This window comes from Falco peregrinus, chromosome 2 (genome assembly GCF_023634155.1).
Source record: "Falco peregrinus isolate bFalPer1 chromosome 2, bFalPer1.pri, whole genome shotgun sequence".
Taxonomy (NCBI): domain Eukaryota; kingdom Metazoa; phylum Chordata; class Aves; order Falconiformes; family Falconidae; genus Falco; species Falco peregrinus.
This window is the reverse complement of record NC_073722.1, coordinates 120,782,437-120,803,643: the sequence shown is the minus strand read 5'-3', so window position 1 is coordinate 120,803,643 and position 21,207 is coordinate 120,782,437. Positions and strand designations below refer to the sequence as shown.

At 38.8% G+C, this 21,207-nt stretch overlaps 1 protein-coding gene across 3 annotated transcripts in view; it reads left to right on the top strand.

The window, feature by feature from the left end:
- The window catches only part of CA10 (carbonic anhydrase 10), a 209,864-nt gene that overhangs the window by 161,842 nt on the left and 26,815 nt on the right, over positions 1 to 21,207 (top strand). The gene's annotated exons all lie outside the window — the stretch shown is intronic.

Sequence of the window (21,207 nt, the reverse complement as noted above, 5' to 3'; positions counted from 1 at the left end):
TTTTAGTCTTGTATATGGAGTAGTTTTTCAAGATGTATAGTAAATTTTTCAGACTTTCTAGTAGACAAAGCAGAGCCTTTCCATTTTTCATACGTAGGAACTTTTTTACATAGAAAAGATGCGTGGGTTCTGTAGACTTTCTTCAGCTTTGTGACATGTCTGTGAACTATCTAGCACGCAACTCTACTCCACAAACCTTAACAAATGAAATAATGCTTCAGAATAACTGTATATTCCTGTAGGGATTATTTTTAAAGACACTCTAGTTATCCCTGTCATCATTCTTTCAGAAGACCTAAATGAATAGGTTTTCATAATAAAGCATTTATTTTCTTGGAGATGAATAATCAAATTACCATCTGTACTATCTATCACAGACTCTGGTGATGAGTCAGTTAATGCATGGCATTTTCTTTGGCACTGTGCAACAGCAGTTATTTAAGAGTAGGAAATTAATTGCAGAGTTGTCAAATGATGGTATTATAATTGATGGTAATAATTTGCTTTGTTTTATAAGATACATAGATGTATAATAATGCCAGCTTTTTTATGAAATTATTCATGTCTTACACATTTGACTGCTGGTTGCCTTCGTTAAATTCTGTGATAAGTGAACATATGATGTATTACTCCTTTACAAGCTGAAAGTTAAGAATGCTGTAGTAAATAAAGTCCTTGCTTTGCTATTCCGATTTACAGAAGAGCAATATTCAAACAAAAGCAAGTTGACTGAAGAACAAAGCAAAAATCTGGTTGAAGCATACCATTGCACTTGATATGATGTATCAGCATCATTTTTAAGAGGTTTTAAGCTATAAATTCATCAGTCATAGACTGCAACAAAAGGTAAAAACATAGAGCATTGTTCTGCAATACTAACTAACTAAGCTCCCTGGTTTTGAAAGTGGTATTGAAGTACTGGTAATGTCTGGTATTTGCTAACAGAGACCTTCAGTTTTTCCTCAATAAAAGCAGCAAACCTAGCTAAGTGGAAACTGCTGTCAGTCAGTCATGCACATATGCAGGATTCATCTAGTTATCTGAATGCCTCCTACAGTGAATAGAAAGAGATTAGCATCTTCAGAGGATGATCATTCCTGAGGGCCAGAGATGCATCTTGTAGGACAGGAGAAATCACTCTGTGGAGATGCATCTCCCTTGACGACAGAGCAGAGACAAACAACAGGCCAAATACCTTAGACTAGACCCCTGCTTTTCAGGTGGTGGGATGAATTCTGGCCTTTGAGAATGTGTTTTTCAAAGTTTCAGATAGTTGTTTTGGACAGGTAAGTTCCAATAAGATCAAGTATTAATTACTAATCTGAACCTGCATCTGCACCATTAAGTCTTATTTACAGAACACATACTGTTTCCAAATTACAAGCACAGATTCAAATCAATCGCGCTGAATAGCATGGCTGCACATTTTCAGTGAAGGATGGCAGCTGACGGTGTTCTTGGAATATATATCCACCTGTACAAGTGCTGTCTGTATAAGTAAGTGATTCTCGATAAGCTCTCAGCTCTGGAAAATGTAATGTCTACAGCTCCCAGCAACTATAGTAAGAAAACTGTAAACAAGCTAGCTGACTTTATGATAGAGTGCATGTCTTTATAATGTAACGTATGCTTTCAAGACTGTTGCTGCTAATTACTGTTCACTTCTGCTTTGGCTAATGCTGTCAGAGGAGATGGGATAAAGAAAAATAACTGTATAAGTGCATTAGTTTAATTTAGCTAGTGCAGGTAAGAATAGCAATGAATATTTGCTGGCTTAGGCTTTAGCCATTGTAGGCAACTAGAGAAAAATCATTGCAGGATTACACTGTTTGACTGCTAATTGCACACTAACTCCCATGACACTGCCTTGTTACTGCTGTTCTTATTTGTGTCGGACAAAATCACTACAGGTTTTACATTGAAACCTCTTTTTTCCTATGGAAACAATACCCAAGGATGAAGTCACCCAAGAAGTGCAAACTATTCCAGTAGATCACAATTGGATAATTCCTGCTCCTTCTTCCCTCCACTCCCACCCAGATCTGACCCTTCATTTTCACTGAGGTCTCCAAGGCATGTTCAAGTCAGCACATTGCAGAGGGACAAGGAGAACCTGGGGAGGAGTCAGGGGAAGGAGCAATGCCTCTCCCTCACAGCACTGGGAAACTATCAGATTGGCTCAAACAAATCTAAATTAAATCCAAGTGCAGACAAGGCAGAAGCTTTTAAACAGCCCCAATGTATCTTGAATCAGCTGCAATGTTCTTTACGCATCTGGAAATCCCACCTAACAGCCTTACTAAGCAAGCAGTTTGTTCTTAGCAACTTATTTTTGCCTAGTGAAGATGTTATGCAAGTGGGCAGGCACACAGAGCAGGCTAGACAGCATGGGAGTGGCACCATGGCATGAAAACCAATCTAGAAACAGCAAATTATTTCAAAATATACTGTGGTCTGAATGATACTAAGAGGCTTGTAATTTCCAGGCTTTAACATTTAACTAGGTGTTAAAGGCTGTCAAGAGAGATCTCTACAATAATCTGGTTACCTTTCAGCCCCTAATTATCACTTTAGTAGGCAGAATAACTGAACTCATGCTTAAGTAGTTTGAGTGTAAGGGCTTTAAAACTGTGTATCAGATTATCATCAATATGTTTGGCACTGCTAACATAGCAAGAAAGGCAGGCATTGGAATACTTAAATAAATACATCAAGCATTTACTTGTCCCTCCGATACATACTTAAGTGTGTTTAATTCCCTGACTGTATTACAATGATTAAAAGAAAATCTTGGGTCAAGCAAAGTCCCCAACTAAGACAACAATCAATTGTGTCTGCTGCCTAATGTCACTATGCAAAACAGGTTTTAATGCTTCAGAGTCCATATAATTTAATAAGAAAGACGATCTTCCTTTCAGACAGCAGCAGTACAAACTACAGCAGAATTTACCAGAGTGCTGCTGTTCTAGCTCTGTCTACCTTGTTAAAATAAAAAGGTAACAACTTCCAAAAAGTCCATGGTGGAAATGGGACCTGTTAACTTTACCATGTGACAAAGTCATAAAAACCCATACTTTTTTTTTTTTTTTTCCCCCAAGCAGAATAATGAAAAATGTGCTGCCAAGACCTCCAACGACTTTATGGCTGTGCACTATAGTAGCCTTATCAATGTAAAGGCAGAAAGTCAAGGAGCTTAATTATTTGGGGTTGTGCACTTTTCACAAACTCAGCAACTGGAGACTTTCAAACAACAGACCATAGCCCACAACACATAAAAAACCACGTTTCTTCTTCTGACAGAGATTATAAACACACAATTACTTCATCCACTACATAAGAAGTAAAATAAAAGGCAGAAGAGTATCTAGATAAATGAATACATATTGCAAGCTATACACATAGCTTGGAACTGACATTTATTTTTGCTGCTGCTAAAAGCCACTAAGAAAACCAAATAAAATTCAAGAAAATGGGAATCAAAGGGGGAAGATGGAAATTCTGAAACATCAGCCTTCTCCTACTACTGCAATTTCTCTTAACTGCAGTCATATTCAATGTGAGTGGGTAACTTCTGGTGATAGTAAAGGATTACTTATCACAGGGATCAGTGTTGCAAATCCAGCTTCTGATATTTTTAGAAGCAGGACTGTCGGACAGACAGCCTATGAGAAGCATCCAGCCAGCTGGAATAATTTAATCCAGCCTGCTGCAGGATTAGTCTGAATTGTTAAATCAGAAATGCAGCTCTGTCACTGAGACCTTCTGTGCACCTTTGACTTACCTGTGTGGTTCCAAACAGCCTCCCCAAAAACCCTAATGTTGGTATTCTCTATATAAAAAAAACAAAACCAAAAAAACCCAAACAAACCAAAACCGCAACAACTCAAAAAACAAACAACCAAAAAAACCCAAAGCAAACAAACAAACAACAACAAAAAAAAACCCAAAAAAAACCAAACAAAAAAAACCTTTATTGGAATAAAGTATTGTAGTACGGTATATGTGCTATGACTTCAGTTACGTTGGCAAAGCAGAACAAGTCGTGGCCAATTAACATGTCACAACAAACAGCAAGTACAGGCCAACACTATATCGCATTGCTTGTTACAAGCCATTTACATCTCCTTTTATTTGATAAGGCCCCTGTCTTCTTCCACGGAATTTCATCCCCTAGAAGGTGACCATTCAGTTGCGCCTCCCACGTGCCATTTGGCTCGAGGCTTTGCCTACCTTTCTAACCTATGGGTCAGTTCTGCACAAACCCTCCTGTTTTCTCCACACAGTTCCCTACACTTACCCAATATTTAGATTCCTCTCCCAGGTCTGATTTCTGGTTTGTTCTCTATAGGAAGCCTCATTGCTGTGAGGATTTGTGAGTCCAGCATGGCTTCACATCAGATTTTGCTAGCACATAGTCCTTCCTGAGGAAGGGAGCATTAAATCAGCTAGTGATGCCACTGAGCAGGGAGGACAGGACACTCGTGCTCCTTCGTAACCGCATCCTTACAGGTTGTTGCAACACCAAAGCAGACCTAGCTCTAAGCAGCCCCTACTATGCCTCAGAACACTGGCACTCCTGCCAACGGCTTGCAGAAGGAAGTTTGAAATTCAGATCTGTCAGTTGCCACAGGCCATCTGTATTACATTTTGGAGACTTTATTGGAAATGATGCCGGTCATTTTTAAGTATTTCAGCCAGAAGATAAGTTTACTGTACTCCGGTGCTTATTAATGTTGAAAAATAAGCCTCTGAGGAAAGTACCAGATGAGAGAACACATGTCTAATGGAAGGGTGGTTTAGTAAAATCTCTATAACCTTCAGATTAATGTTCAGCTTCAGAGGAGAAAGTCAATGGGATAATGAATTAAATTGCTATAGGAACAGAATATAAATCAGGAAGAGGTGGTGGTATTGTCATCACTACAGGATAAGGAGACTGTTCACATGAGTAATTCAAAATCAGTGGGAAATGAACATGTGCATTAGTTACAAGAATGCACCTCTGTCCATCCTAAAGATTACAAGTGGTGTCACCCGAAATTTTGTAAAATATTCATATCCACAAAAAGCAGAGTTAGAATCCAAAAGACACTTACTCATCATCACACGCTTATTGTGTTTTTCTAAACCAAAATCAATTTTATATTTACAGTTAAATGGGGTTTTATTGCTGGTTAATATAACACAAAATAGGATTGAACAATATATTAACGCAGATTGAGGGATACTCACACCTGACTGTCCTCTGCTAATTTAAGAGCTCTGAATCATCCAATGGAAATTCCTTTCCACTCTCTAGTGACTTTATAAAGAAATTAGGCTCTTCAGCAGAGATGTGTTTTAGTAGCAGGCTGTCTGGTCTGTCTCCCCTGTAAAACTTTGTGGATATGAAATGGGTGGTCAGCAGAGCCCTTTGGATTTAAAAGCATGGTCCATAGGAAAAAAAGAAAAAGTATGATCCGAGGAAGAACACTGCAGAGGTAATCTAGACAGCAAAGCTTGCAGGGAGGCATGCTTGGAAACCCATGCTATTTTTTAAAGCGAAACTTATCAAAAACATTTGTAAATATTCCCAAAATACTTCCCAAAGAAAAATGAAATTATAAGTGCAGATTCTAAGCAAAAGTTTTATTGACTAAAGAGTCATTAAGGTGCTAAGGCTAATACAACACTTACTGTACCTGAAACCAGCAATAAAACAGAGGTAACAATAAGACACTATAAATGGAGTGGGAAAATAAAAGGTAATGCTTGAATTTATGGTATATTTTTCTGTCAGGTATGGATCATACTGTTCCAGAACCACTGCATGAAGTAATACACAATAATTAACCATAGTCTGTGCAAACGTATAATTTAGATTACGCAGCCTGTTAAACTGCCGGACTGTGGCCTCCCTTCCAGGACTGTAGCTGAGAGCAGGCAGAAGCTAGAGGGGGAGATCAAAATGCTCTGAGTCTCCCGAGCAAAGCAGAAAACCTGAACATCCCTCATGCTCCCCGTCAAAGTGCAACATTTAAACAAGCCTTTGACACATGTACCGGTACATCATCTGTGGCTGCTCTCTGCTCTCAGAGGAAGAGGCACACGATGCCTCTCAGCTCTGTGGAGTGCAAGTACCTTGCAATGCAGTTACGTTCCTGCACTTCTGCAAGCCAGCTCAGCACCAGCTTTCCACCTGAACCTGAATAGTTTCAATGGGAATAAGGACAGAAAAGTTTGGGGCACATAGCAACTGAAGAAATAAACTTATCCCCCAGCTGCTACACAGGACTATATAAAGGAACAAGCTACAAAATATAAAAAATTCTGCAGGTTTCATGAGCTACTGCAAATAATTTTTCAAAATCTAATACTGAAAAACTGAATGCTACGTTTTAATTCCCAGATGTCTCATGTTATTTTGTTCTGACCCTTCTGTACTTACATTTCTTAAAGAATTCAAAGCATCTGAGCTATACATATTTAACTGTTACTTTGTCGATGGATAAGAAACAAGGTCTGAAGATAATATGCAAACTAATTGCTGTGCCAAATTCCATTTACTTGCTTTCATGTTCCATTAGATTTTTGTAGGGGGTTTTTGGTGTGAGATTTTCAGCATTATGTACACTTATATGAATTACAGACAGGAGATGACAACGAGTGATTCCTTGAAAGCAAAAGCTGAAAATGGGTGGAAAGCCAGGCAGGAATGGAACCGTCTAAACATCCCTGGCTACAACAGCAGTAATAACAATTTTAAAGTACCAGTCAGAATAACGTGTTGGCATCCAGGTATTTTGAAAGCAGCAAATGGGCAATATTTAAAATGCAGTCAGTGTTTTGTAGCAAGGAAGTCTCTCCTTTTGAACTACTCAACTGGAAACCACACGAAAGATGGCTTTCCAGGAATATGGAACAGAAATTTTAGTGGTGTATTTTACATCAAAATGCAGTAAACTTCCTACATTAGCTATGTGCTAAAAATGTATCTTAATCTTTAGTAACCTTCAAGAGAAGTTTCATCTTTAACACTTTTGAAGTGGAATAGTTGACGTTTAACTTATGTTCCTTCCTGTGTTTTTTTGCTAGACAGTCATCTTGAAGTCATGGGCAATACATGCTTGTTAAACAACAAAACCCAAAATTCAATAGCCAGGAGAAGTTATAGAATCAAGTGAAGGTGTAGCAGCTATAAATCACTGATCATAAATATATAAATAGAAAAAATACACAGCAAGTAAAATTCATTTTTCTATGAATGGCTGCATTGCTAGGCAGTGCCAGTGTACTCTTGCAGTCATAGTCTTACATTTAGTGCTGTTGTAGTCATACTGCCATTTTTAAAGGAAAATTGCATTCTAGAAATAGCCTGTTTTATCCTTCCCCTAGGAAAAAACGTTAATTACACAAATCAAGTTATATAATGTCTGAACTTTGTATCAGCAATAAAGAATTTTACTTCATGTATAATCAGCTTCTCATATCATAAATACCATTCATGTTATTTTTTCACCTTTCTAAAACCTGATTACCAGTGGAAATACAAATGAGGTTTTTTACTTGTTTTTTTGCAAGGGGAAGAATTTACACTTCACACTGTAGACCTAAGTGTGCGTTTTATGATAGCAGAGATAAAACTGCACAAGTTTAATGGTTTTATTTGAAGCAAACAGTAATAAGATGTTTCTCTTGGTGTATAAACAACAGAGGTTTAGTTATTGCACCAACAGGGAGTCAGGATTGGACCTGGATACAGCTATGGCTCTTCGTAGAATACAAACTAAGAAAAAGATATGGGGGGAAAATTACATATTTACTTTTAGCAGAAAGACTAACAATAACATATAATTGAAAGGAACAGTCATCTAATTTTATAATCCCAAACATTCATTAGATACCATCTGGAGTTTGAATGATGCTTTAGAACAAGTGTTTAACCACTTACAAAACTTGAGACTAAATTTCAGGTACCCAAGCAGGATTTTGATCTTTGTTTTAGGCTTGCAGTTTGTCACTTTATCAGATTACTGAGGTTTTTTTGTAGTCATTGCAGGTGAAAAATTACAGTTCACTGTCACATCAGATAAATGAAGGACCTTTACAGAAATATTTTAGTATGCCATCATTTTGATTATTTTGACATGGTAAAATTGTCTGAAACAAATCACATTAAGTCTTTCTGGAATAACTAAATACATTAACATTTCAGACAACGAACTATACAGAAATCACCTGATTTCTGTAGATTCTTAATTGGTTTCTAGAAAGCATTGTTAAAAATTTAAGTATTTGAAAATTTTATATATAAGGTTTAAGGGAGTCATTCTTAAAGCAATGAGTGAAAGGCTGTTGAAGTTAGGTACCAGCTGCTACATGGCACTGACGTTTTCTTCATTATTTCCACTGATGTGCAATAGGACTTCTACTCTCAAGTCAGTTATAGCAAGAATCAAAAATGTTTTTGCAAATATTTGCTTATCTATCACCTAAGTCTGAAAGCATCCAGATTCCCTAGATTTCTCAATGTTTTACCAAAGCACATTATTCTTCCTGGATTCTGTATAGGAAATTCTGGATGCTTGATACAAGGAGTTCCATTTCTGGGGCCCAGGGTTTTTTGCTTCTATGTATTACCTCCTGGAGATTTTGTGACACAAACTCCATAGATACTGTCTGCTATATACTGAAATTTAAGAAACTGTACAGGCAAATATTTCAAGGCAAATATTCAAAAATACTGGGTTTTTTTCCCCTCTTCATTATCTATATACGTGGGTGTTCCTTATCAGAAAACTTTCCTTCTTTGGAAACTACTTTGCTCAATCTTATAAACGATCCATCCATTAGCAGAATTGTAGGACCTGTCCAAACAAATCGCAACCTTATATTAATGCAGCATGTGACACGGCAAAATATCTACTGCGTGAAATAATAAATACTGAATTTCTTTGATACTGAGTGAAACAGATCCCTTTAATAATAAATACATTTTTGCACGTGTTTATTTTTCAGTTACCAACTGTTCTCTTTTTTGGGGGGAGGGAGAAGTGGAAAAGAGTGTCAATGTACTGAGAGCACAGTCTGTCACTGACTATAATCTAAATCCCTTTGGTGCCTCAATTTTAAAATCCAGCATCATAAAGCAATAAGGTGGAGTTTTTCTGCTTAGAGTAGCAGCTGTAGGATTTGCTCTTTTAAACCACTGGGACATTAAAACATTCAGCACTCTAAACCTCCAGTGTCACTTTGGAAGTATTCGCTCTGCCTCATTCCAAATTATTATCATTTGCTTGGGTTGCCTTTACTTGCTACGGGATGATTCTTCCTTAATTAAAGAGTAATTTACCTCTGCAGATGAAAAACTATGGTCACTTTGAATTATTTTTTTTCACTTGGTAGTGATTTTTCCATTACACTTCTTGAGAATTTTAACTTTTCCCAAAAATGTATTTAATGTAACATTACAGAGAAAGGAGGACTCAGACTAACTTCTTATATAAAAGCTTTTGCAGCCATTATGGACAACCACAAAAGAAAAGAAAAAGCAAACATATGTGAATTTTTATTATCTGTGCAATTTACCAAAACAATAAAAAAACAGTGAATAATTACTGCAGACATCACCCTGGAAAAAAACTCTCATGAAGGCAATGGACTTTAGTCTGAGGTAAAATTGTATGATTTGGTATTTATCAATATCTGATCAATATCTGATGCACAGACATCAGAGTGCAAAAAACCATAATAACCTTTTAGCCCAGTCTCTCTTCAGTGATGCTGCCTGTGCACTGGAGGATGAGTGCTGGCAATCAATCATAAACGGGAGAATCCAGAGTTAATAACAGGTGAGATGCTACACTTTCAAAATACTGATCAGTCACCAGCGAACACAGTGAAGTTCCTCAGGCACTTTCGTGTTTGGTGCTGAGCATTCACACAGCCACGCGTGTCTTGACTGCAGCAATCTGTTTAAAGCCTAAATGGAGTCAAAGCCAACTAAGTTCTGAGAGCAAGCATGGCCCTTGTAGCCCAGAGAGTGAGGATTCACTTTGGAAGCTATCATCCACGTACAAACGGAAGAGCTTCAGACAGCAAATGTGACCCTGATTTTGAACAGTCTATACTTGTTGGTAGATCTCTCTTGCAAGAGGCAGGAGTGCCTGGCTTGTACCCGTGTCCAAATCAGGCAAAGGAGGCAGCCAAGACAGCGTAAAAGCTCTTCCATGTCCTACATGGATGCCCTGGTGGCTGGGACCTGGGACCTGAACGGTGGGAGGGACCACATCCTCCTAGGACTGAATTAGCCCAGGAGGAGCTCCAGCTCAGAAGTCTCCCTCCTCCCTGATAATAATTACCTTTTCTAATACATGGTGACAGCTGTGAGCCCTTACTGTTAGCTGTCTAACCTTCAGTTTATTTCTGTAGCTTCAGCTACTCCTTTGGTTGGTCTTTGTCCCTTACCTTATGTCTGATAGTTGCTTATGAGACATTTTAGCATCTTAGTAAAAAGCCAACTAAATCATGTCAATTCTAGCTGCCTTTTTATTACATTTTCAGGGAACACTGTGGGGTTGCAGAGTTACAGTTTTCATTTAGCATACTGACTTGACCTTCCACCATCACTGTAGACCTTTCCTTAATTAAAAGGACACAGGCACACACTGCCTCCCAGAAGTCAAAACAAAATACCTCCAATTTAAAGTATTTTAACCATCTAGGTAATTGATATTTTCAATAGAGACTGAGAAGAAAATACTTCTAAATCTTGTTCACGGTAGACAAAACTGTGATAGATAATAGATTAGGATATTTTAGAAACAATAAAGGGAGGCAAACAAGTTTTTGTTATCATGTCATAAGCATATATTTCTAAAATTATTACAATTAGATCAGTTTCTTAGGCTTACCTAGCTTTAAAATAGCATGTGAGTGACAGCTGGCACAACAGCGTCAGTGTTAACACTGCGGAGAATCAGTGTTAAACCACATTCCTTCGAGGTCCACTTCCTTTCCATTTATCTTTTAATATCTCACCACCACTATCTGTCTGCACTCTTATCTCTGTATAAACTAACTGGACATTACTGCACACACCTGCCAAGATTTGCTGATTTAAAACTCAGTAGAAATTAATTCAACGTGTTCAGTTACTTTTCAGTAGGTAGGTTGGGTTTTTTTAATCTAACAGCCATGAAAACATTTTCTAACTGGCTATTTGCCATAGGCACACTAGAAAAGGACCATATACAAGTTATTACTCTGAAAGTTCTATCAAAAGCAAAGAGAGTTCTGGATTTTAGCTAGAAGGGGCAAGTCCATTACTGCCCATCTCTTTCCACCATCTCAAATTTTATTTACTCTTTCTTATCAAAATATGAACATGCTACTGCCATCTAGTCTCTGGAAATTCTGCTAATAACAGAACCAGTTGGCAACATAGTCTTAATCTGCTTAACCTTGAGTATAGAACTGGTCAGAAACAGCTGTCACAGTGTCTCAATTGCATAATTCCTATCAATAAAAAAGTGGGGTTTTTTATTCTTCAAGGCATATTCAATGTGAACAGTATACATTTGGCATATTTTTTTATGTGAATTTTTGCTTTTTTCACCTTTAGCAATATCTTTCCCATTTCTTCCAACAATCTAAGCACAAAGCGATCAAAGACTGAGCTATCAATCCTACACAGTATCCCCAGTCCAGCCTGATACTTTGAGGTCTGTGCCCAAAGCACAGCATGTAGGTATGGTCCCAAGAGGCCCATCATTTTTTGTGTTTATACAGGACTTAATCTTACAACATCCATGGCTACAGGAGCTCAGCCACCCAATTCTCATTGCCTGCTGCTTTTTTGCTTCATACCACGTAAGTCTGAAATACGCTGGCGAGGTTGTTCATTTGCAATACCCTGTCTGAGGCAGACAGAAGTTTCTTCCAGCTGCTCCAATCCAACAAACTATCAATGCAGTATGTTGCACTGCACTAAAATTCATTTATATAAAGCAGTAGCGAAGCATGGCTTTCAAATTGTGGGTTCTGCTAAAATTCTCCAGAAGCAGCAAGAAAGAAACCTTTACTCTTTTTTTAATTTTTTGAGAGAACAAAAAACTTTTGGTAACATGCATAAATGATGAATTAGCATACTCATCTGAAATAAGGAATTCTGATTCAGAAAAGGTTAAAAGACTTCACAGTACTAAATGTAGTACAGTCAAGTGCTTTGAGAGAAGACAGGTAGTATTCATTACTTTATTCATTACTTGCTTTCTTCACATAAAAACAACAGGGAAGGGTCAATAAAATATCATAAAAATATGCTACCAATAAAAGCCTAATTAAAAATACATAAAGTATTTGCAGAAAAATCCATCATGGGTGAAACCTAAAGCCCTGTTTACCACACATTCCTTTAGCAGGACATGCCTATACTTCAAAGACAGAAACTAATAATCAAAGAGTCAGAGCTCTGGTCCCAATTCTGCAGGTTGTGAAATTACTTTGTGGCTTTGGGGTTTGTGGATTGTTTCTAAAGAGTATTGTGGCATTGACCTGTGGAGCCAGTTTTACGCAAAATAGAAATTACTACACCAAGATTGCTCCAGCTAAGGTAGATTTGGGCATATTTTGTTCCATTTTTACTTTCAGAACGGCGGTCACTGAGCTATTTTCAGTGAGGTGGCTAATGGACAAGCTTGGGAGAATGGTACTGCTGTGGTTTTAAGCAGAATGGTCCAGTCCTGACCATTCCTGCTTTAGGCATGATTAGTGCCATAAGAGAGGTATCAGACAGGAATACTTCCACGCACATCCAAGGCTGCAAATTAAAGCCTAACTCTAGGAGTTGTGGTTTCAGGCATAGTTCTCTATAGAAGTTTTAAAGTTCCCGTGCTCTAGATTGTCCCTTTGACCATCTGCCTGTACCCACAAACAAAACTTTATACACACTTACAGCCCTGCTGAGGGCAGGGACATCACAGGAAAACCCACAAATTACTGTAAGATAAACTAGAGTGATGAAGACATCAGGTCTCCAGGCTCTTGGCTAAATCACAAGACAAACTGGAAGGAAATCAGGCAGATTTCTGATAGCCTCTGCTTGTATTTCAGCAAAATTTCTTTGAAATCAATTTCCCTCCACGAGGTACTTTGGTTTTGACATGTAAGCATTTTCCAGCAAAACCCTGTTTCAGCAAAAAAAAATCCCAACTAGTTCTGCTTATGATTAGTGCAAGGCCTGATTCTGTGTGAAGCCCAAGGGTGTGTTGAGTTAAGAGGATTTTCACTGTTTGATTTGTAGCTTAAAACCTCCCCGTCTACTGTTTCTAAGTCACAAAAGGCACAATAGCGGGACTGTTCTTCCTCCTAACTGGTAGAGCTATTCCTTGAGGCAGTTAATTGGGGGGGGGGGGGGGGGGGGGGCCAATAAAAAAATTACCTTTATTTTTCCAGATTCTAATATTCTAATGAACGTCTGTCTGTTCCATTCTCATAGGATTTTCTTTTAGAAATCCAGGAAAATGCTGAAAGAAAAAATGACAGGGTAAAAAAAAAATAAAATAAAATCAGTATCAGAAGCTCCAAAAGCCTTTTTTCCTGTGGCCTATTTGAAAATACATACATTCTTTTTAGATAGACTCAGTACTGGAAATAAATACTTCAAAGAAAGTTGGAAATCTTTTGTTAGAATTCTGAGCTTTCAGGCAGCACGTTCAGGCCTGTCCCCACAAATCTTTGTATACATTAACAGCCTCATTGAAATAAATGAAACCATGGGCCTGCCAATAAATGTAAAGTAAGGTAGGATGTGTGTTTACATTGCAGTTGTTTCTGTCGGGAGCACAATACATTGGGCCACAATACAAGGAGAGCAGGATGCAATGTCTAGGATGTAAAGTATTTAAATCCATCCACATTTAAAGTGTTTTGGCTCCACTGTGATCTCATATATGAACTTCACATTCATTTTTTCTTATTTGATGTACCAAATAATAAAGTATCTAGAAATGGCTAATATTGCAGAAATCACCAAGTGATTAGAATGAAAACAGAATTTTTAAAAAGACACAGACTTCTTTACCAGCACAGAACACATCAGTTTTGTGATGCCATCCATCTTTCAAATGATCTTGTAAACTCATCAATATTTTGGTTGTGATCATCAAACAACCTTTGGGCAGCTTGAAGTAGATCGATTTTACCTGTGTACTGCGAGATGGTATTCCTTATTTTGTGCTCCGAAAGTGGCAGCTTATAACTCAAAGTGAATGACCATTATTAAATCTAAAGATGTACATGGTTTAAAATAAAATTTAAAAAATGGGGAATTCTAGAAAGCCATCAGAATTACTTAGCTGTAGCATCTTATATCAGCTGAAAATCTGTCCTTTAATGTTTGTGAAGAGGAAAATAAAAGTGCAATGAAGAGCTGGAAGAGACCATCTGTCTCCTTTTAGTTTGTTGTTTTGCTTAGGGCTGGGCCTGAACCAAAACCCTAATTCAGACATGTCCAGCGTTTGAAAGCAGTCACATCGCGGCCCCCTTGGATATTCAGAACTGCTGATAGCTGCTCACAACAGACACTAATGATACCCCTTGTAATGCTTTTTGTGAAATGCTTTACGGTCATTAACACATTTGCCATTAACTATCAATTACCTTGCAGTGTAATTATTTTGCCAGTTTTACAAAAGGGTAGACCGAGACAGCGACTGAGTCAACTGCAGTCATGACAACAGACCATGGCATAGTGAGGACCAGAACGTGAGATTTCATGGTGTTTTCAAAGTCCCAGAAATTCTGCCTGCCTGATTTCTCAAAAATCACTCATAGTGATAGATGGATATCTTAAATAGGCAAGCCTTGTCATTGTTACCTCTACAGCGAAAGTTAATCACCCTGCACTGTGCAGAGTACAACTTCCAGCTGTATTAAAAGACCATCATGAATTTTCCATTGTATATGCACAATATTCTGCCACCCAGAAAATCTTTTATCATCAATACCTGAACCTCTTTCTTTACCAGCTACTTTTTAAACTTCCAAATTCGTAATGTAAATATAGCAAAAGAGGCTGTAGAGGATTTGCATGACAAGGTTTTGGAGGGGGGGGGGCGGGGAAGGCTACAGGGGGGGCTTCTATGAGAAGATGCCAAAAGCTTCCCCCATGTCTGACAGAGCCAATGCCGCCCAGCTCCAAGATGGACCCACCGCTGGCCCAGGCTGAGCCCATCAGTGACAGTGGTAGCACCTCTGGGAGAGCATATTAAGAATGGAAATAAAAATATCTGTGCCAGCAGAAGAGAGGAGTGAGACTATGTGAGAGCAGCAGCCCCGCAGACACCTGGTCAGTGCAGGAGGGGGCAGGGGGGCTCCAGGCACCAGGGCAGAGTCCCCTGCAGCCTGTGTGAAGCCCATGGCAAGGCAGGCCATCTCCCTTGGCCCTTGGAGGTCCATGGTGAAGCAAATATCCATCTGCAGCCCATGGAGGACTCCACACCAGAGCAGGGGGTGACCAAAGGGGGCTGTGACCCGTGGGAAGCCCATGGTGGAGCAGCTTTGCTGGCAGGACTTGTGGACCCATGGGGGGACCCACAGTGGAGCATTCTGTTCCTGAAGGACAGCACCCCATGGGAGGGACCCACGCTGGAGCAGTGTGTGAAGAACTGCAGCCCATGGGAAGGACTCATGTTGGAGAAGTTCATGGAGAACTGTCTCCTGTGGGAGGGACCCCACGTTGGAGCAGGGGATGAGTGTGAGAAGGAAGGAGCAGTAGAAACAACATATGATGAACGTGTAACCCCCATTCCCCATCTCCCTGCACCACTTGGGGGGAGGAGGTAGAGAAATTAGGAATTAAGTTAAGCCTGGGAAGAAGGGAGGGGTGGGGGGAAGGAATTTTTCTGATTGGAATGGTAATAAATGGAACTAATTTCCCCAAGTTGAGTCTGTTTTGCCCATGACAGTAACTGCTGAGTGATCTCCCCATCCTTATCTCAACCCACGAGCCTTTCATGATATTTTCTCTCCCCTGTGTGGTTAGAAGGGGAGTGATAGAGTGGCTTTGTTGGGCACCTGGTGTCCAGCCGGGGTCAAACCACCACAGAGGCAGATAAAAAACAATGCCAAAAACAGAAGGCTGTTGTACAATAAATATGCCAAGCTAAGCAGGTCTCAGAATACTTTCTTCTGAGTTGCAGTAGGGCTGTAAGCATTGACAATATTAAAAGTCAATGAAGCAGTGAAAATAATTTACAAGATATATCCTCAAAGTTCACAGAATGCTAGTACGGTAAGTATCTTTCAAAATGTCTCTAAATATATTTAGTATTTTTTCTTTGGATATATAGTCTCAAATTTGTTGAACCATTTAATTATTTTGACATCTTCAAACTTTGAGATGTTGATTGATTCTAATCAGTAGATCTGTAACTGAATAACTGCTTATCAAATTGCTGTTAATGAAGCAAATAGAGCAATTTATCCTTAACATGCACACATTTCATTTGTATACGTTACTTACACCATTCATCTGTGTGGAAAGTGGAGCCTTACTAGTTTCTACAAAACAAACTGCACTGTGGTAACAACAGCAAAACGACAGGCTTCCCTTTTAATTTTAATTCATATTGGAAATCTAATTTACAGCACTGGTGCTATGTGTAAAAGTAAAAAATCCATGTATGGCTGTGTGAACAACTCCAGCTGCAAGAAAGTAAAACTATTGCCAATAACGTGAGAAAGAACAGCATAGCCTTTGTAATCAGAAGTCTGTGACATGCTGTGATGCGTCAGCTTTCAAGTTTTTGGTCTGAGTAGTCAGCCCAGCAAGAGCTACAGACTAACTACATGCATACAGATATGTGTATATATATATATGAGATCAAACGAGCAGCAATTGAATGCTGAGCTGTTTTGTATGAACAATCTGCTATAAATAGTTGGCCAGGTGAAAATATTTTCCTTCGTTGCTTGAGAAGCTGTCTTCGGTGTTTTGATTCATGGAAAATTTTCCTCCTCCTCCTATTCTGAAGCAATGTGAACAGCTTCTCTTTAGGTAGATTGTACTGTGGAATTGCTAGTCTTTTATTGCTGCTAGTAGTTTTACCCTTCTCCCCGTTCAATATTAACCATGGAGGAACCAGAAGGAAACGAGTGTGTCTGAGGAGCTGACAGAACCCTAGCTGCTGGTTGCCCCCGTCTTCGATCCGTTTGGCTCATTGACTGCAGATGAGTTTGTCGTGGCAGCAGCAGCCTCATTCATTCTTTGCTTTGCTCTCAAGTTTTGTCTGCATTGACATTAGAGCTTGGGTTTGTAATGCGGATGGATCTGTATGGTCAAAGGTACTTCACTGAAATGCAGTTTCTGGGAAATACAGGCAGATGACTGCAGAAGTCAGTGGCAGTGGAGCTATTCAATAGCATCACTCACGTGACATTGTCTCATCTACTCTGCAACAGTGACCTGTAACTGAACCTCAGCCAAAGGGACCAGAGTGTTTTATCTGGGTATTTTTAAGTAGTAGGAATTACATTGTCAAAGTAGATCAATTCTCATCCATTGTGAAACTGTTTATTCACCAGACTCAGTTGGCTGAGAACAGCATATGTATGGTGGTGGAATAAAGCTGCACAGGAATGGGACCAGCTACTGCTGGTCTTGTAGGCCTGCATAATAACTTGTCCCTGTTCCACGCATGAAACTGCCCTTGATATCAGGAGAATTTGTGATGGTTGCCAGATGCTAAGCCCCAACTCCAAGGTGTTCCTCTACTTCTGAGTGTTAAATACTTCACTTGTAAAGTACAGCAGAGGCATGAAAGATGCTAAAAAATAAGTTCTGTTCTATTGTTCCTTGCTAAAAACTTAGAAGTTCTATCAAAGATAGTAAGGACATCAAATCATTAATCTGAAGTATAAATACAGTACTTTAACATCACAACTCAGAGTATGAGCAGATTAGCCTATAGCAGTTCATCCAGCTATGTTCTAAGTTAAAGGCAGTTCTTGTGTCATCTTTTTTTTTCTTTATTCAAACAGCATAGGTACTTTGTAGTGCTTCAGATAACACAGAATAAACTTAACTAAAAAATTACAGAATGTAAAAGTTTAGGGCTCCAAAATTGGGAAATGAGAACAGAAAAGCTGGTTTTGCTTGCATTAGTTTGCTTGTCCATGCAGTCTTTTTTTTGCCTCCCTCTTCACTATCTCATTTGATCTGCCACAACGAAAGATCAAACAGGGTGAATCAAACAAGTCAAAACAACTCATAACATTGGGGATTTTTCAGCCACAGCCATCGATTCTTCTGAATTGCAGCATCACTCTGTACATTTAGGTCGTACTTAACGTTGCCCTCCTCATATGATAACAAGCTGTAGTACAATATTTTTAAAACACAGTTAAGTTAATGAAACATTTGAGATCTTTTGAATTTTTGAAATTTAGTGATTCTAATTATGGAACATCAAAGCTAAAACACGGAATGCAGACACAGTTTGACAGTACAAAGAAAAGGTGCAATACTCTAACCCACCAGAGCATCTGAACTTATTTTTCTGTGCTTTCAGAAACACTTGCAAGAGCAACCTGTGACATCCTTGGAATGATGTAGACAGCAGAGCAGCAGTGCTGCCCTTTCCCACAGTGATGGCCCCTTGAAAAAGCAGCAGTCTGATTTCAAACATATATTCACTAACCTCTGAACACCACTGTGAAAGGAAACTAGGGTATATTTAAGGACCATTTTGCTTCTCTAGGAAATGCATAGTGAGGAATGGCACGGCTGGATAGCAGTGCTAACATTAGAAGAATGACAGATTGTGACAGGAAGAAACAGGACAGAGAAGGGCAGGGGAGAGGTTTTCATAAAAGAAGTGGAATATATGGGTCTGAATATGGGCAAGGAAAACGTCATAGATATGGCACAGGCATCATTATAGAAAAGCATAATAATGAGCATGGCTCGAAAGGAATCCAGTCTGTGCTGGGCACATTTATCCACTAGCATGTTTTTGATTTCATCTCTTCATCTGCTGGCAGTAACCAAAGTTGACAGGGGCTATTGCAGCAAAATTCAAGTCTATTAAATGAAGGTGGGCATCCTCAGTTCTGCACAAAATATAGACTGACTTGATAAAACAGCTGAGTGTTATTGAAATTACAGGGGGAAAGTAGACAAATTGAAATTTGGACTGGAGCACAAGAGCCAACAGCAACTTTATATTATGTGTTTGAGAGATGTAATGCCCTGAAGTACTAACAAATGCATTTTTACATCTCATCCTGAGAATCTTACAGATTTTTTTCTGGAAATGTCCTAAAAATCTCAACCTTGATGTTCAAACTCACAATTATTTTGAGCAAACCTATTTCCCTGGTGAGTTGCCCTCTTTTCTTCTGCAGCAAATTTCTTCTACTTGACTCCCAGTTCTGCACAAAGTGATTTATTAGAGAGATCGCATTTTTTTTTCCCCTTCTGGAAAGTGTCATTTTCTGAACAAGATCAAATAATCTCCTGCGCTTCAGTATTGACTAATTTTAATTATTAAAGCTTTTCTCCTAGGAAAACCTCTTCATGCTGTTTGCTGAGAAACCAGCAATTTTTAATAGAATTCAGAAACTTCTTTTCTTGAGATCAGGGAACACTGGGGACTGAATTCTGACTTTAAACTGAGCTCACAGTTCAATGATTTTTTTTTTTATTATTAAGTAGGAAGAACTAGCTTTTTCCTTAACTTTTTTCTATCTGTCTGTCTCAATTTAAACTTGTAGTAATGGGCTTTACAAAGGCTAGAGTAATAGTAGCACATAATTTTCAGTAAAACATAATCATGTATATTTAAACGAATTATAAAGCTAAACACATACTTTGTGTATATACTAGTTACTAAAAATCAGAAATCAATCTTTTATTAGATATCATTTTAGATATGCAGTCCCCATTACCATAATTTTATATGGGATCCATTCCTCACAACAGCCTAGCAAACTGATATTGTTAAAATGTCAACGAAAAAAAGAATAGCTACATTTCTATTATAATTTCTCAATTTAAGTTCTCAGGTTTTCACATCATTGACAAATAATTAGATGTTTTAGCAAGGTAGCAGGATAATTACACTATTGCTCCATAAAGACGGCACTATCTGCATTTAAAGTATAATGCAGCTTTACCTACAGACATTACAAACCAGCATATCTGACTACAACAACTGTTTACTGCAGTATAATGAAATCAAATACATGTTTAATGATGTAAGGTTGACAAAGTAATAAAGTAGTATTTAGAGTCAACATCTTCAATTAGGTGTCTACTTTGGTTGAAGAGTTCTTAACATTACAGTTCAAAGAGCTGGATTTTTATCCACTGTAATTTTCAGCTCCATTTCATCTGTGCACTAGGAGAAGGTTTCTCTTTTGCTGTACAAGAGCCATACCACAGGGTAACGTACATAACAAAGAAATTAAACAAAGGAAGAAGTGGCAGGCACAACGTTAGGACTAACAAGAAACTACAGCTGGTCAAATTTGTGAATAGTAATTTCATGGGGGAAAAACAAGACAAAACCCACAGGAGACATTGCTTGTATTACAAGAACTTTTCTTGCACATCTAACAAAGCAATACCATTCCAGTCACTGTGCACCAACACTGGTAAATATTGGCATGATTTTATGAGACTAGCACGAATTCATAGCTAACCACAGTATTTGCCACAGCCCAGCTTTACAGCCACGCTGTGAGCACACAGCTCCCTAACTGTGTGGGGATAGCAGCACCCACAATTCGCTCTTTAAAGCAACCATCCTCCCAAGGGTGTTTCGGCAGGTGGAGGTGGCCGCTGTCGGGGATGGGAGGGCAGGCACCATCACTGTTCTCTGCCTCCCCTCCTCCCTGATGATCAGCAATGCCACTCAAGGAAATAGTGCTGTGATGAGGCAAGTTGAAAGCAGGTTGTTGCAAGGCTGCAGCTGTACCTTTCACAATCCCTCACTTCATTCAGACATTAATTCCCCATGGAAGTGCCACTGCAGACCCCCATTCAGTTACTATTTTTAGGGATCTACAGCTCTTCCAGTGGGAACTGGGAGCAGCAAGAAATAAATAGTGTGTAGAATCTGCGTGGCAGTCAGAAACATTCTGAAGCCCAGGCCCTTTGCCAGCAAGAATAAGGAGCTGCTTTCACAGGCTGACTGAGGCCAGGCTTTCTGCCAACAAAAAATA